This window comes from Hemitrygon akajei, unplaced genomic scaffold (assembly GCF_048418815.1).
Source record: "Hemitrygon akajei unplaced genomic scaffold, sHemAka1.3 Scf000071, whole genome shotgun sequence".
Classification (NCBI taxonomy): Eukaryota; Metazoa; Chordata; class Chondrichthyes; order Myliobatiformes; family Dasyatidae; genus Hemitrygon; species Hemitrygon akajei.
The window spans coordinates 3,413,390-3,430,650 of record NW_027331957.1 but is presented as its reverse complement, the minus strand read 5'-3'; the positions used below and the strand labels follow the sequence as shown (position 1 = coordinate 3,430,650).

The 17,261-nt window shown below is 47.8% G+C and overlaps 1 long non-coding RNA gene across 1 annotated transcript; it reads left to right on the top strand.

The window, feature by feature from the left end:
• Window positions 1–5,735: 5,735 nt before the first annotated feature.
• Window positions 5,736–14,718, top strand: LOC140722168 (uncharacterized). Its single transcript, XR_012097551.1, has 3 exons — window positions 5,736–5,831; window positions 6,823–6,914; window positions 14,593–14,718. It is a non-coding gene; the product is annotated as an uncharacterized lncRNA (long non-coding RNA).
• Window positions 14,719–17,261: the final 2,543 nt, after the last annotated feature.

Here is a 17,261-nt window from a genome sequence, read left to right as displayed (position 1 = left end):
TTCCAGTCACTTTGTCTCTTCCAATCACCCTCGCCCATATCCATGACCCCCTCGCTCTTCTACACACCGCCAGTCATTGTCCCCACCAGCACTGTCAGCACCCTACCGTGTCTCCGTCAGCCCCTTTCTCACCTACGACTCCCCTCGTCGCCAACCACGCCACAGTCAGATAGGACATCCTCTACGTCACCACCCTCCTCCGTTGTCGTCATACCTTCCCTTCTACACACCTCGTCTCCATTGCTGCTTTGTCCCCTACACCTCACGCCGTCTCTGTTATCCCCCCTTCCCCAACTCCTCTCCCCGTCTCTCTGAAACGCTGCGTCCCCTACAGCCTTCCACGTTTCCGTCATCCGGCTCCCTCCTCTACCCCGCTCCCTTTCTGTGTTAATGTGGAATTGTGGGGAAGAGGGAGACGTGACGTCTGGAGTTACAGCACCACTCCACAACACCCTCCACACGATGTCATTTCCCCTACCTCCATTTCCATCACCGCAATCTTCTTTTACACACCCCGTCTCCATCAACCCACCGTCTCCCGCACGCCTTGCAATTTCCGTCATCTCCTCCTTCCCCAACTCCTCTTCCCGTCTCCCTGACCCGACGCATCCCCAAAACACTCCACGGTTCCATCAATCCACCGTCTCCCGCACGCCTTGCCATTTCCGTCATCTCCTATTTCCCCATCTCCTCTTCCCGTCTCCCTGACCCGCTCCGTCCCCAACACCCTCCACGGTTCCATCAACCCACCGTCTCCCGCACGCCTTGCCGTCTCCGTCATCTCCTCCTTCCCCATCTCCTCTTCCCGTCTCCCTGACCCGCTCCGTCCCCAACACTCTCCACGGTTCCATCAACCCACCGTCTCCCGCACGCCTTGCCATTTCCGTCATCTCCTCCTTCCCCATCTCCTCTTCCCGTCTCCCTGACCCGCTCCGTCCCCAACACACTCCACGGTTCCATCAACCCACCGTCTCCCGCACGCCTTGCCATTTCCGTCATCTCCTCCTTCCCCATCTCCTCTTCCCGTCTCCCTGACCCGCTCCGTCCCCAACACACTCCACGGTTCCATCAACCCACCGTCTCCCGCACGCCTTGCCGTCTCCGTCATCTCCTCCTTCCCCATCTCCTCTTCCCGTCTCCCTGACCCGCTCCGTCCCCAACACACTCCACGGTTCCATCAACCCACCGTCTCCCGCACGCCTTGCCATTTCCGTCATCTCCTCCTTCCCCATCTCCTCTTCCCGTCTCCCTGACCCGCTCCGTCCCCAACACACTCCACGGTTCCATCAACCCACCGTCTCCCGCACGCCTTGCCGTTTCCGTCATCTCCTCCTTCCCCATCTCCTCTTCCCGTCTCCCTGACCCGCTCCGTCCCCAACACTCTCCACGGTTCCATCAACCCACCGTCTCCCGCACGCCTTGCCGTCTCCGTCATCTCCTCCTTCCCCATCTCCTCTTCCCGTCTCCCTGACCCGCTCCGTCCCCAAACCACTCCACGGTTCCATCAACCCTCTCGCTCCTCTACACGCCTCGGTTCATCTGGAATTCTGGGGAGGAAGGGGGAGAGGTGACGTCTGGTGTTACAACACCCAACCCCCTCCTCCGGATGTCGATCTCTCGGTTCTGATCCTGTTCACTGCTCTGTGTGGACAGGCCGGTCTTGCGGTTCCACACCACTTTCTTCCAGTGACCACTATCTCAACACCACGTCGCCACTCCCTCCCCCTCAACCTCTCCCACTTCTCTGCTCTTCACTGCTCACTATCTGAACACAAACACACGCACAGTCTCCGAGACAGACACACAGTGAAGGACTACTGGAACGGCGGAGTGCTAGGGGTGGGGAGAGGAAAGCAGCTTCTAATCCCCGGAGTGTGTGAAGGGACCGGGGGGAGGGAGCTTCAATCTGTGTCTGACCCCGGGTCTGGGTGATGGGACAGTGTGGTGTGAATTTCATTCATTGTTTGAATCTGTATCCGTGTGATGAACCGGAGCAGAGGGGGATTACCTCGGTGTAAAGGTGTGGACAATCGCAGCGGACATTGTTCGAGTTAGAGGGCTTATCAATTTGATGCTGTAAGGAGGAGAGATTAGGGTGAGAGAAGGCACAAAACTATCGGTAGATTTGTTCTCAGTTTATTGATTGTTTCGTTTATAATTACAGTTAGAAGGAGCAGTAAGCATGCCTGACAAGAAAGTTGATTGCTTGCCTTATGGGTTGTGGGAGGGCATGGAGACCTCCAGAGTCCCTGACAACTTCACCTGTAAGAAGGTCATACAGTTGCATCTTTTCACACCCAGCTTCACAGAGTTGGAGCTGGAACGGGATGAATTCGGGATCATTCGGGAAGCTGAGCGGGAGATAGGGAGGACATAGAGGTATTTACACTCAAGGTGTAGGATACATGAATCTGGGTGGCAGACAGGAAGGTGAAAGGGGTTCAACAGCCAGATCCAGTGCAGAGACCCATTGTGGCCAAACCGATAAATAACAGGTACCACTTTGGATACTTCTGGATTGGAGTAGAGAGGTGCGAATGAGCAGGGGATAGTCTCACCGGTCACGGCTCTGGCAGTGAAAATGGTTCTGTGGCTCAGTAGGGAGGCTGATAGGGTTGTCTTTGTTAGGGGAACGGAAAAGAGGTACTGTGGTCGAGAACCAGATTCGTCGATGGGAAGCGGTCCTCAAAATACAAGATTGTTGCTGGAATTGGAGAGCATGCCTTATGAGGTTGAATGAACTCTATATTTTCTAATTGGAGCGACGGAGGATGAGCGGTGAACAGATGAATTTGTACAAGATAAAGAGAGGCATTTGTCGTGTGGACAGTCAGTCCCCCTTTGCCAGTGTGAAATGGCTAGCACAAAAGCGCATTGATTTACGGTGCTTGGAAGTATGTACAGAGGAGTTGTCAGGGTAAGTTTTGTTTTGTACGTGGAGTGGTGTGTGCGTGGAATGGGCTGGCGGGGGCGGTGCTGGAGGCGGATACGACAGGGACTTTTGAGAGACTCCAGGCAGGCTGCATGGAGCTTGGAAAAATAGAGGCCTATGGGTAAACAACACACTCAAAATGCCGGTGGAACACAGCAGGCCAGGCAGCATCTATAAGGAGAAGCGCTGTCGACGTTTCGGGCCGAGACCCTTCGTCAGGACTGACTGAAAGGAAAGATAGTAAGAGATTTGAAAGTAGTGGGGGGTGGGGGAAAAGCGAAATGATAGGAGAAGACTGGAGGGGGTGGGATGAAGCCAAGAGCTGGAAAGGTAGTTGGAGAAAGTGATACAGAGCTGGAGAAGGGAAAGGATCATGGGACGGGAGGCCTCAGGAGAAAGAAGGGGCAGGGGGGCACCAGAGGGAGATGGAAAACAGGCAAACAACTAAATATGTCAGGGATCGGGTAAGAAGGGGAGGAGGGGCATTAACGGGTTAGAGAAGTCAATGTTAATGCCATCAGGTTGGAAGCTACCCAGCCGGTATATAAGGAATTGTTCCTCCAACCTGTGTTTGGATTAATTTTGACAGTAGAGGAGGTCATAGATTGACATATCAGAGTGGGAATGGGAAGTGGAATTAAGAAGTGTGACCACTAGGAGATCCTGCTTTCTCTGGCGGACCGAGCGTAGGTGTAGAGGTCTATGTGTAAACCGTAGGTCGTTCAAAGTTAGGGACATGTTCAGCACCGAATTTTGGGCCTAAGGGCCTGTATTGTGCTGTAGATTTTTCTGTGTTTCTAAGCTGCCTATGTTATAGACACCAGTATATAGGAACGAAGAGGGAGCAGTTTCTGCAAACTTATGTATGTGCAGGTGTGGCCAAAATTAAAACGAACTTTCAGTTTAACATTAGGGTTGGAATGATAACTTCAGATATATGTAACATTAGATTCTCTTCCACTGAAGGTGCGTACTCTACAGACGGAACGGTTTTATTTCATTTCAATTAATTTCAATTTAAGTTTCATTGTAATTTCAACACAGAACTGCCCATGAATACAGCCAGGACCTGGCTGTTAATTGCAATACCAACAGTCCCAAATGGCACAAAGTACACACAATATGTATAAAATAGAAAGATAGCATATGTAGGATATCAAGAAAACACATCCACGCATTATGTACGCACGCGCACGCGCAAACACACACACACACACACGCACATACACACATTTATGCAGCTTGAGGCCCCTGGACATTTTGAATGCCACGGTAATCTACAATTGTTCACAATAGAGACTGTCTTCTGCCAAGCGAACACTGGGGGGCAGCACAGACTCCTACCTGGAGGCCGCGCCATCCCGCCCCCTCCTCGCTCAGCTCCTTCATTGCCTCTCTCATGAGCAATTCTCACAGTTCACACCTGAACTGGAATCGAACTAGAATCCCACCGGTAATGTTTGCCATTAATAGGGGAGAGTGGTAGAATAAACTAGAGTTGCATGGAAATCTAAACAAGAACGCTATTACAGATAGTTGAGTGGTTGTTGGGACAGATGTTGCTAAGACTTCTGAAAAAGTCAAGAAGCAAAAGGTTGAGTCTGCTGGGACTCATATTCTGAGCTGCGTACGTTTCAATGAAGGAAGTATTGTTTGAAGGGCAGATGCGCTCAGGTCACGGATCAACGCCTCTAAGCCTGATACGACAGATATTAGGGAGACTAGATTGCAAGTGGGACAGTACCGTTTGCATAAGCTATGAACGAGACACACAACCCTCACTGTGACACGGAGATGTTCTTCAATGGGACACTGAAAGTGTTTCGGTGTCACTGCCACAACCCACAACTGACATGAACACGCCCCTCATCGTGACACTGACACACTGACAGGCTCTGCACCACAGCAGGAACTCACCACTCAATGATACCAACACAGAATCAGGCCCTGCACTGTAACTCCAATACAGTCCTCCCCGTATGCATAACATCCTCCCTCTCCAAAACCACACCCCGACTCCGTCACCCTACTCCTACACGATTCCCAGTCACCGTCACACAGATTGCATTACACCACTCCCTTCTCCGTCACCCATCCCTCGCCTACAAGCAACCCCGTCTCGTGACGCACACCCTCTCCTGCACAACACACACAAAGTGCTGGTGAAACACAGCAGGCCAGGCAACGTCGATAAGCAGAAGCAATGTCAACATTTCGGGCCAAGATCCTTCGTCAGGACTAACTGAATGGAAAGATAGGAAGAGATTTGAAAGTAGTGGGGGGAGGGGGAAATGCAAAATGATAGGAGAAGACCAGAGGGGGTGGGATGTAGCGAAGAGCTGGAAAGGTGATTGGCGAAAGTGATACAGAGCTGGAGAACGGAAAGGATCATGGGACGGGAAGCCAAGGGAGAAAGAAAGAGGGAGGGGAGCACTAGAGGGAGATGGAGAACAGGCAAAGAGTGATGGGCAGAGAGAGAGAAAAACACAAACAACTAAGTATGTCAGGGATGGGGTAAGAAGGGGAGGAGGGGCATTAACGGAAGTTAGAGAATTCAATGTTCATGCCATCAGTTTGGATCAGTTTGCCATCCCTGATACATTTAGTTGTTTTTTTCTCTCTCTCTGTATTACACTCCCACCCCCCCCCCCCCCGCCCCGTACCATGGATATCGATCACCAGGATCTGAATCTCTCCACAACTCTGCATGCACAGGTCGGTCACGTGCTTCCACACCACTTGCATCAGTGTTTGCAAACTCACCACCCATTCCCTGGCCTCCTCTCTCCTCCCCTTCCTTCCTCTAACGGCCACACACAGTCCGCTCACAGACACACACACCATCTCCGAGAGACACACACAATTCAAGACTACTGGAAAGCCGAAAGTCTGGGTATTGGTGAGTGGGGAGAACGGAGGAGGGAGAGGGCTGCGCACTTTTGATGACTCCGGTAGGGTGTGCTGCGACGGTGCGGGAGGTATATGTCTGAGCCAGGAAGTGTGATGGGATAATATATAGGGAGCTTCGCTGGTTATCCGACCCAGGAACTGCGTGTTTGGACGTTGTGGACGGAGCTTCACTCTGTGTGTGACCCCGGAGTATGTGTTGAAACAATATGGAGGGAGTTGCACTCTGTGTATAACCCCGGGGGGTGTGATGGATCGTTGCGGAGGGAGCGTTACTCAGTGTATGTTTCCAGGTGTGTGTGATCGGATTTTATGGAGGGATTCTCACTCTGTCTGTGATTCCTGGCCATGGGTCAGTGGATTTCGGCGTTTAAACAGACTCCATTCAGAGATAGGGAGCAAGAAAATGGTGCCTGACACGTTCTGCTCCAACGGCTGCAAACTGAACACCCTTTCTGTGGCCTCACTCTCCTCCCCTTCCTTCCTCTTTTCACAGCGCACCATTCCTTCTCTATGATTCTTTTTCATTTGTAATATATTTTTATTGAAGAAAGGTCACTACAGAATAATAAAGGATTACATTTTCCTCCATTTTGCTTTTGTTTCTTACCCCTAAACAAATCTCCCCTCACCCGCCCTCCCCGAACATACAATGACAGCTAATGCATTTGCAATACAACACTTCACAAATACAAGTACGGACATTTCACAGCCATACCACCAAGCTACTTCAAGACGAAGTCCCACACACATCTACAACATCACAGATGATCCAGAATACACTCATATTACAATTCATCAACCACCTTCTGAGGTAAACCATATGCGTGTTAAAAGGGAAGCAACTTCCCAAGTACAATCAAATGACCTCAGCTAATTGATAATCCCTTAAGACTCCCAAAATAGGAAAAGAAGGGCCCCCATTTCGAAAAGAACTTTCTCACAGACGCCCTCAGAGTGAATTTCATCTTTTCTAATTTCAGAATAAAACATTACGCCCTCTAACCAAGCAGCAGCAGATGGGGGAGTGGCAAATTTCCAGACCAGCAAGATTCTCCTACGGGCCAAAAACAATGTAAGTGAAATGATATCCCACTTGTTTGTATTTAAACCCAAAACATCATCTGGCTCAACAAATACAGCTCTAAGCGAGCAAGGTCTCAGTGTCACCCACAAAACCTCACTGATAATTTTGAAAACCAGTGCCTAGTAGCCATCAAGCCGAGGGCAAGATCAAAATGCATGCACTAAACCAGCCGGAGAGAAGGAACACCTGTTACAGCCAGCATCTGTCCCAGGATATATGTCAGCACGCCTGGCTTTACTTAAATTTGCTGTGTAAAAGTTTAAATTGTATGAGCCCGAGTCTGGCACATGATGACAAGGAATGAACCCTATTCAGTGATTTTGCCCAATATCCCTCAGCCAGATCCACACCAAGGTCATCCTCCCAGCTAGTCGTAGTTTTGTTTAGATCTTGAATTCCCAAAGACATCAGCTGAGAGTGTAGTACAGAGATCAGCCCTTTATTATTAAAGCTAAGAGTGAGTTTGTCTCACAACATAGCAGGTGGTAGATCAGGAAAAACGGGAATTTTTTCCATGACAAAGTGGCGAATCGGCAGGTATTGAAAAAAATGATTATGCGGAAAGCCATATTTACTACACAGGTTATCAAAACTATTAAATATATTTTCAGTGCACAAATCCTTAATGTGCATAGGACCGTTCAAACCCCATTGTCTAAAATCGAGTGTGGAGGAAAGAAACAGATGGTTTCTATGAATGGATCCCAAAACTGAACTGATGCGAACTTATAGTGGCAGCGAAATTGATTAAACATTTTGAGGGTGGAGAGCCCGACAAGGTTAGATGTGAATTGAGAGGATTTCAATGGCAATGTTCTATGACCCCTCTCCTAACACCCTGAAATAATGTTGTTGACTTAAGTGCAATAGAAAGAGGCTCAACTGCTATTGCAGAAAGGTTCTATGATTCTTAAGTGGGTGAGTGAGCAGCTCGACGTCTTGGTCCATATATGTACCAACGAAATCGGTATGTATGAGAAGGTGTTTCTGCAAAGTGAGGTCAGGGATTTAGCTATTAAGTTAAAAGGCAGGACCAACACCCGTCCCAGTGTGCCCAGACACTGGAAGACCATACAGTTTACCACGTGGTTCAAGCTATGGTGCAGGTGGGAGGACTTCAAAATGCAATGTGTTTATTCCAAGGAACGTGGGATGTCTACAGAAGAGATGGAAGGCAGTTTACACATTTAGACAATAGACAGCAGGTGCACGAGTAAACCATACGGCCCTTCTAGCCAGCACCGTCATATACTGTGATCATGGCTGATCATACACAATCAGTACCCCGTTAATGCCCTATCCCCATATACATTGACCCAGCTATCTGTAAGAGCTCTATCTAATCTCTCTTGAAACCATCAAGAAATTTCGCTTCCACTGCCTCCTGGGCCAAAGCAATCCACAAATCCACCACTCTCTGGGTGAAAAAGTTTTTTCCGCATCACTGTTCTAAATGGCCTACCTCTTATTCTTGAACTGTGGCCTCTAGTTCTGGACTCACCCATCAGCCGGAACATGCTTCCTGCCTCCAGTTGTCCAATCCCTTAAAAATCTTATGTTTCAATCAGATCCCAGCTCTTCATTCTAAACTCCAGTGTATACAAGCCCAGTCGCTCCAATCTTTTAACATATGACAGTCCCGCCATTCCAGGAATTAACCTCGTGAACCTACGCTGCACCCTCAATAGCAAGAATGTCCTTCCTCAAATTTGGAGACCAAAACTGCACACAATACTCCAGATGGGGTCTCACCAGGGTTCTGTACATCTGCAGAAGGACATCTTTACTCCTATACACAATGTATCTTGTTATAAAGGCCAGCATGTCATTAACGTCCTTCACAGCCTGCTGTACCTGCATGCTTGCTTTCATTGATTGATGTACAAGAACACCTAGATCTCGTTGTACTTCCTCTTTTCCTAACTTGACTCCATTTAGGTAGTAATCTGCCTTCCTGTTCTGGCCACCTAAGTGGATTACCTCACATTTATCCACATTAAACTGCATCTGCCATACATTCGCCCACTCACCTAACCTGTCCAAGTCACCCTGCATTCTCATAACATCTTCCTGGCATTTCACACTACCAACCAGCTTTGTGTCATCGGAAAATTTGCTAATGTTACTTTCAATCCCTTCATCTAAATCATTAATATATATTGTAAACAGCAGCGGTCCCAGCACCGAACCTTGCGGTACCCCACTGGTCACAGCCTGCCATTCCAAAAGGGACCCGTTAATCGCTACTCTTTGTTTCCTGTCAACCAGCCAATTTTCAATCCATGTCAATCTTCTGCCCCCAATACCATGTACTTTAATTTTGCCAAATTACCTTCTATGTGGGCTTTTATCAAAGGTTTTCTGAAAGTCCAGGTACATTACATCCACTGGCTCTCCCTTGTCCATTTTCATAGTTACATCCTCAGAAAACTCCAGAAGATTAGTCAAGCATGATTTTCCCTTCGCAAATCCACGCTGACTCGGATTGATCCTTCTACTGCTATCCAAATGTGTCGTCATTTCCTCTTTTATACTTGACTGCAGCATCTTTCCAACCACTAACTTCAGGTTAACCTGTCAATAATTCCCTGTTTTCTCTCTCCCTCCTTTCTTGAAAAGTGGGACAACTTTAGCCACCAATCCGCAGGAACTGATACTGAATCTATAGAACATTGGAAAATGATTACCAATGCGTCCACGATTTCTGAAGCCACCTCCTGAAGTACCCTGGGATGAAGACCATCAGGTCTCGGGGACTTATCAACCTTCACACCCAACAGTCTATCCAACACCGTTTCCTGCCAAATATAAATATCCTTCAGTTCATCCATTACCGTAGTTTCTTTGGTCACTATTACATCTGGGAGTTAGTTTGTGTCTTCCCTAGTGAAGACAGATCGGAAGTACCTTTTCAACTCATCTGCCATTTCCTTGTTCCCCATAATAAATTCACCCGTTTCCGTCTTCAATGGCCCCAATTTTGGTCTTAACTGGGTTTTTTTTTTTCTTTTCACATACCTAAAGAAGCTTTTACTATCTTCCTTCATATTCTGGGCTAGCTTGCCTTCGTAACTTTTTTCTTCTCCGCGCATTTTTTTTTGTTATTTTCTGTTGCTCTTTAAAAGCTTCCCAGTCCTCCGGCTTCCCGCTCATCATTGCTATGTTATACTTCTTCTCTTTTATTTTTATACTGCCTTTACTTCCCTCGTCAGCGACGGCCGCCCCTTTCTCCCCTTAGGATCTTTCTTCCTCTTTGGAATGAATCGATCCTGCACCTACTGCATTATTCCCAGAAATACCGGCCATTGTTGTTCCACTGTTTTCCCTGCGAGGGTATTGTTCCATTGAACTTTGGCCAGCTCCTCCCTCATAGCTGCTTAGTTCACTTTGTTCATCTGTAATACTGACACATCCGATTCTCCCTTCTCCTTCTCAAATTGTAGTTTAAAACACATCATATTATGGTCACTACCTCCGAATGGCTCCTTTTCCTCGAGGTCCCTGATCAAATCCGGTTCATTGCACAACACTAAATCTAGAATTGCTTTCTCGCTGGTAGGCTCCAGTACAAGCCGTTCTATGAATCCATCTCGGAGGCACTCCACAAACCTCCTTTCTTGGGGGTCCAGTACCATCCTGATTTTCCCAGTCTACCTGCATGTTGAAATCCCCCATGACAACTGTATCATTACCTTTGCGACATGTCAATTTTAACTCTTCGTTCAACTTACACCCTACATCCAGACTACTGTTTGGGGGCCTGGAGATAACTTGTATTAGGGTGTTTCCACCCTTAGAATTTCTCAGTTCTATTCATACTGACTCTACATCCCCTGTGGACTTTGTGGGGGGAAATATAGAAACATAGAAAACTACAGCACAATGCCGGCCCTTCGGCCCACAAAGTTGCGCTCAACATGTCCCTGCCTTAGAAATTACTAGGCTTACACACAGCCCTCTATTTTTCTAAGCTCCATGTACCTGTACAAAAAGTCTCGTAAAAGAGCCTATTGTATCCGTCTCCACTACCGTTGCCGGAAGCCAATGGCACACAGTCACCACTCTCTGCGTATAATACTTACCCCTGATATCTTCTGTGTACCCAGTCCCCAGCACCGTCACCCTGTGTCCTCTTGTGCCAACCATTTCAGCCCTGGGAAAAAGCCTCTGATTATCCACACTATCAATGCCTCTCATCATCTTATACACCTCTATCAAGTGACATCTGATCCTCCGTCGCTCCAAGGAGAAAAGGCCAAGTTCCCTTAAATCTGCTTTAATAAGACATGTTCACCAGTCCAGGAAACTTCCTATATACTTCCTATAGTGAAGTGACCAGAAATGAGCACAGTCCTCCAAGTGGGGTCTGACCAGGGTCCCTTAAGACTGCAACATTACCTCTCTGCTCTTAAATTCAATCTCAGGATTGATGAAGGCCAATACATCAAATGCCTTCTTAAACACAGTGTCAACCTGCGCTGTTGCTTTTAGCTTCCTATGGACTCGGACCCCAAGATCTCTCTCATCCTCCATACTGCCAAGAGTCTGACTATTAAGACTTTATTCTGTCATCATATTTGACCGACCAAAATGAACCACCTTACACTTATCTCGGATGAACACCATTTGTCACTTCTCAGCCCAGTTTTGCATCATATGAATGTCCCGCTGTAACGTCTGACAGCCCGCTACACTATCCCCGACACATACCTGAGAAATACCTGATCTGCTTCTGCGGCATGAAACAAGGCAGGTGTCAGAGTTTTATGCCAGGGTACACATTGTATCTAGTGATCAGAAAGACATCAGTTTCAAATAATTATCGGAAACGATAGGACGTTCCTCAAGTTTAGATTCTAAATTGGAACAAGACGAAGTTTAACTTGGATCAGAAAGTATCTGGAATGTGTGGGTTTTGAGAAGATGTTTTCAGGCAAAGGTGCTCTTGGTAACTTGGAACCAAAGCGGTGTTTACTTCATTGTAGCCGGGAACGACCTATACTGTTAATAGTGGGAAGTGTTGAAGCAGAGATGGATTTTGGTATACAAAGCTCGGGAATACACAATTTGAATATAGGTACCCCTCCCTTTCCCTTCACTCTCCCTCCCTTAAAAACATCCATCTCTCCGAACCGATTTCCCTCACCCATACTCTTCTTCGCATGCGTCACCCCGTCCTCCCCTATGCCCCTCACCATTTCCGCCTTCCCATACCTCCACTACCCACCTCAGTATATCAGCACCTCACTCCGCAGCACCACTCCCTCTCTGTGTTCAGAGGGATGTGTGATGAGGAAGGGGAATATTGGTGCCAGTTGTCACACCTCTTCCTTTCCACCGGATATTGACCTCTGGGTTCTGACGGCTCTGCGTGGACATCACTCCCTCTAGTGTCCGCTATATCACCAGCAATTTATTCCCATTCCGGCCTCTGCCCCCCACGCCCCCCCCGCCCCTGTGCCTTAGTGTGTGTGTGTGTGTGTGTGTGTGTGTGTGTGTGTGTGTGTGTGTGTGTGTGTGTGTGTGTGTGTGGTGGTAGTTGCTGACAGCAGCTTGGTGTCTCTGTTTAATGTTCTGTGACTCAGAAGGGAATGTGAGGGAGAGTAGAGGCGAGCTGTCCCTGACAGGGGATTCGTTAATATGGGTAACAAACGGAGACTCTGTGGAGAGAACGAGAGTCCACGATGGTATGTTCCTGGGACCCATGTTCTATGTTGCGTAGTTTTCATAGAATCATAGAAAACCTACAGCACAATACAGGCCGCTCGGCCCACAGGTCTGTGCCGAACATTTTCCTGCCTTAGAAATTACGAGGCTTACCTATAGCCCTTCACTACGCTCCATGTAACCATCTAAAAGTCTCTTAAAATACCCTATTGTATCCGCCTCCACCACTGCTGCCAGTCGCCATTTCCACGCACTCACCACTCTCTGAGTAAAAGCATACCTCTGACACCTCCTCTGTACCTACTCTCAAGCTCCGTCAACCTGTGCCCTGTTGTGGCAGCCATTTCTGCCCTGGGGGGGTAAAAGCCCCTGACTATCCACACGATTAATGCCTCTCAGCATGTTTTCCACCTCTGCATGTCACCTCTCATCCTCTATCACTCCAAGGAGAAAACGCCGAGTTCACTTAACCTATTATCATAAGGCATGCTCCCCAATCCAGGCAACATCCCTGTAAATCTTCTTTGCACCTTTCTATGGCGTCCACATCCTTCCCATAGTGAGGCGACCAGAACTGAGCACAGTACTCCAGGTGGGGCCTGGTCAGGGTCATATATAGCTGCCACATTACCTCTCGGCTCTAATTTGTATTCCACGATTGATGAAGGTTAATACACCATACGCCTTCTTAACCACAGAGTCAATATGCGCAGCTGCTTTGAGCGTCCTCTAGACTCGGACCCCAAAGTCTCTCTGATCCAGCACAGTGCCAAGAGTATTACCATTAGTACTGCCAGATTATTGAGCTACCAAAAAGAACCACTTCACAAGTGTCTGGGTTGAACTCCATCTGTTACTTCTCAGACCAGTTTTACATCCAATCAATGTCCCGTTGTAACGTGTGATAGCCCTCTACACTATCCACACACCACCAACCTTTGTGTCATCATCAAACCTACGAACCTATCCGTCCAATTGTTATTCACGAACAGTAAGATCACGAACAGTAAGGGTCCCAGAACAGATCCCTCAGGCACCCCGCTGGTCAACGACCCCCATGCAGAATATGACCCGTACACACCCACTCTTTTGTGGGCAAGCCAGTTCGGGATCCACAAGGCAATCTCCTCTTGTACCCCACGCCACTTTAACTCCGCAGTAAGCCATGCGTGGGTACCTTATCAAATGCCTTGCTGAAATCCATATATACCACATCTACTGCTCTTCCTTCAGCAACTTGTTTTGTCACATCCTCATAAAATTCAATCAGGCTCGTACGGCACAACTTTCCCTTGACAAACCCATTCTGACTATTTCTAATAATATCATACCTCTCCACATGTTCATAAATCTTGCATCTCAGGATCTTCTCTATCAACTTACCAACCACTGAGATAAGACTCACTGTTTTATAAATTCCTGGGCTATCTCTGCTCCCTTTCTTGAATAAAGGAACAATATTCGCAACTCTCCAATCCTCTCGAACCTATCCCGTCTCCATTGAAGATGCTAAGATCATCGCCAGAGGCTCAGCAATCTCCTCTCTCGCCTCCCATTGCAGCTGGGGTACATCTGATCCAGTCCCGGGGACTTATCCAACTGGAAATTTTCAAAAGCTCCAGCACAGCCTCTTTCTTAATATCTACATGCTCAAGCTCTTCAGTCTGCTGCAAGTCATCACTACTATCACCGAGATCCTTTCGATAGTGAATACTGAAGTAAAGTATTCATTAAGTACCTCTGCTATTTCCTGCGGTTTCATGCACAACTTTCCACTGTCTCACTTGATACGTCCTATTCGTTCACGTCTTATCCTCCTGCTCCTCAGGTACTTGTAGAAAGTCTTGTGGTTTTCGTTAATCCTGCCCGCCAAGGCTTCAGATGGCCCCTTCTGGCTCACCTAATTTCCCTCTTAAGATCCTTCCTGCTAGCCTTATAAACTTTTAGATATTACCTAGCCTTCCGACACTTTTGTAAATTTCTCTTTTCTTCTTGACAGAGTTTCGCCTCTCCCTGATCTCTTCCGAACGAGACCAGCTGTCTGTTGTGTAACCATATCAGGAGATGAACAGGACCCGGTGCCAATATCGACGAAAAGTCCTTGAGTTGTATTCCGACCCTTGAATCCAGGACAATCTGCGAATTCCCTTCAGGATCTCTGCCAGACCACCTGTTTCAGGAATGCGTGCATCCGCAACCACAGCAGCTCTAGCCCCGAAAGCAAATTATTCTGCCAACGTTGACCAGCAGGAATGGTGAGGTAAAATCCCCCATCCCCCGATCCTACTCTCAGAAGGGAGCAGAGAGAGAGAGGAGAGAGAGAGGGAGAGAGAGAGGAGAGAGAGAGAGAGAGAGAGAGAGAGAGAGGAGAGAGAGAGGAGAGGAGGGGGAAGAGAGAGGAGAGAGAGAGAGAGAGAGAGGAGAGAGAGAGAGTGTGGATAAGTACCACTAGACCGTCCGAACAAACAAACGGAGACCGTGTGGATTACCGGTCACATCGTCCACCACACAGCCCCACGGTCAGGCGCAGAGTTAAACTTCCTCCTTACCCGTCCCTTAACACAGTCCCGTGATCAGACAGAGTGAACTCCCTCCACAACCCGCTTGAACCCCATTCTCAAGGGAGAGCCAGAGAGACAGACAGAGAGAGGCGGACAGAGACAGAGAGGAGGACGAGAAAGAGAGAGACGTAGAGGGAGAGACGGGGAAGGAGAGAGAGAGAGAGAGAGAGAGAGAGAGGAGAGAGAGAGAGAGAGAGAGAGAGAGAGAGAGAGGAGAGAGAGAGGGAGAGAGAGAGAGGAGAGAGAGAGAGAGAGAGAGAGAGGAGAGAGAGAGAGAGAGAGAGAGAGAGAGAGAGAGAGAGAGAGAGAGAGAGAGAGAGAGAGAAAGAGAGAGAGATAGGATTACTCATTCTGTGTTCTGGGCTATGCGTGTTGGGTCGGTGTAGTGGGGATCACCTCTATTGTCTGACTCCGCAAGACTAATCTTCTGGACGTTTATGAGGATCTATCTATGAAAATGGACAAGTGGAGTCAGTGGATGTAGTGTATCTGGACTTTCAGTAAGCCTTTGATAAGGTCCCACACAGAAGATTAGTGGGCAAAAATAGAGCACATGGTATTGAGGGTAGAGTACAGACATGGATAGAAAATTGTTTGGCTGACAGGAAACAACAAGTAGGGGTTAACGGGTCACTTTAAGAACGGCAGCCAGTGACTAGTGGGGTACCGCATGGCTCAGTGCTGGGACCGCAGCTATTTACAATATACATTAATGATTCAGATGAAGGGATTAAAAGTAACATTAGTAAATTTGCACATGACACAAAGCTGTGTGGCAGTGTGAAATATGAGGAGGGTGTTGGGAGAATGCAGGGTGATTTGGACAGGTTGGGTGAGTGGGCAAATGCATGGCAGATGCAGTTTAATGTGGATAAATGTGAGGTTATCCACTTTGGTGACAAGAACATGAAGGCATTTACTATCTGAATGGTGTCAAGTTAGGAAAAAGGGAAGTACAATGAGATCTAGGTGTTCTTGCTTGTCAGATACTGAAAGTAAGCGTGCAGGTAGAGCAGGCAGTGAAGAAAGCTAATGGCATGATGGCCTTCATAACAAGGAGAGTTGAGTATAGGAGCAAAGAGTTCCTTCTGCAGTTGCACAGGGCCCTCTTGAGACTACATCTAGAGTACTGTGTTCAGATTTGGTCTCCAAATTTGAGGAAGGACATTCTTGCTATTGAGTGAGTGCAGCATAGGTTCACGAGGTTGATTCCCGGGATTGCGGGACTGTCGGGTGTTGAAAGATTGGAGTACTGGACTTGTATACATTGAAATTTAGAAGGATGGGAAGGGATCTGATTGAAACATATATGATTATTCAGTGATTGGACACGCTAGAGGCAGGAAACATGTTCCCGATGACTGGGGGAGTGCAGAACCAGAGGCCACAGTTTAAGAATAAGGAGTAGCCCATTTAGAACGGAGTTCAGGAAAAAAAATAACCCAGTCAGTTGTGGTTCTATGGAATGCTCTGCCTCAGAAGGCAGTGGAGGCCAATTCTCTGTATGCTTTTCAGAAAGAGTGGGACAGAGTTCTTAAAGATAGCGCAGTCAAGGGATATTGGGAGAAGGCAGGAACAGGGTATTGATTGTGGATGTTCAGCGCTGATCACATTGATTAGCGGTGCTGGCACGAAGGGACGAATGGCCTACTCCTGCACCTGTTGTCTACTTCTAGAAGAATAGATTATAGGAGCGGGGGTGTGACTACTGGTAAGGACTCACTTGGAGTGCTGTGTGCAGTTTTAGGCTCCTTATTTAATTAAGGATGTGCTGACGTTGGAGAGGGTTCAGAGAAATTTCACTAGAATGAGTCCGGGAATGAGAGGGTAACATATGAGGAACGTTTGACTGCTCTTGGACTGTACTCCTTGGAGTTTAGAAGAATGAGAGGGGACCTCATAGAAACATTTCAAATGTTGAAAGGCATGGACAGAGTGGATGTGGCAAAGTTGTTTTCCATGGTGGGGGAGTCTATTACGAGAGGGCATGACTGAAGGATTGAAGTGCGCCCATTCAGAACAGAGATGCGAAGAAATTCTTTTAGCCAGACGGTGTTGAATCTCTGGAATTTGATGTGTCGGGCGGCAGTGGGGGCCAGGTCATTGG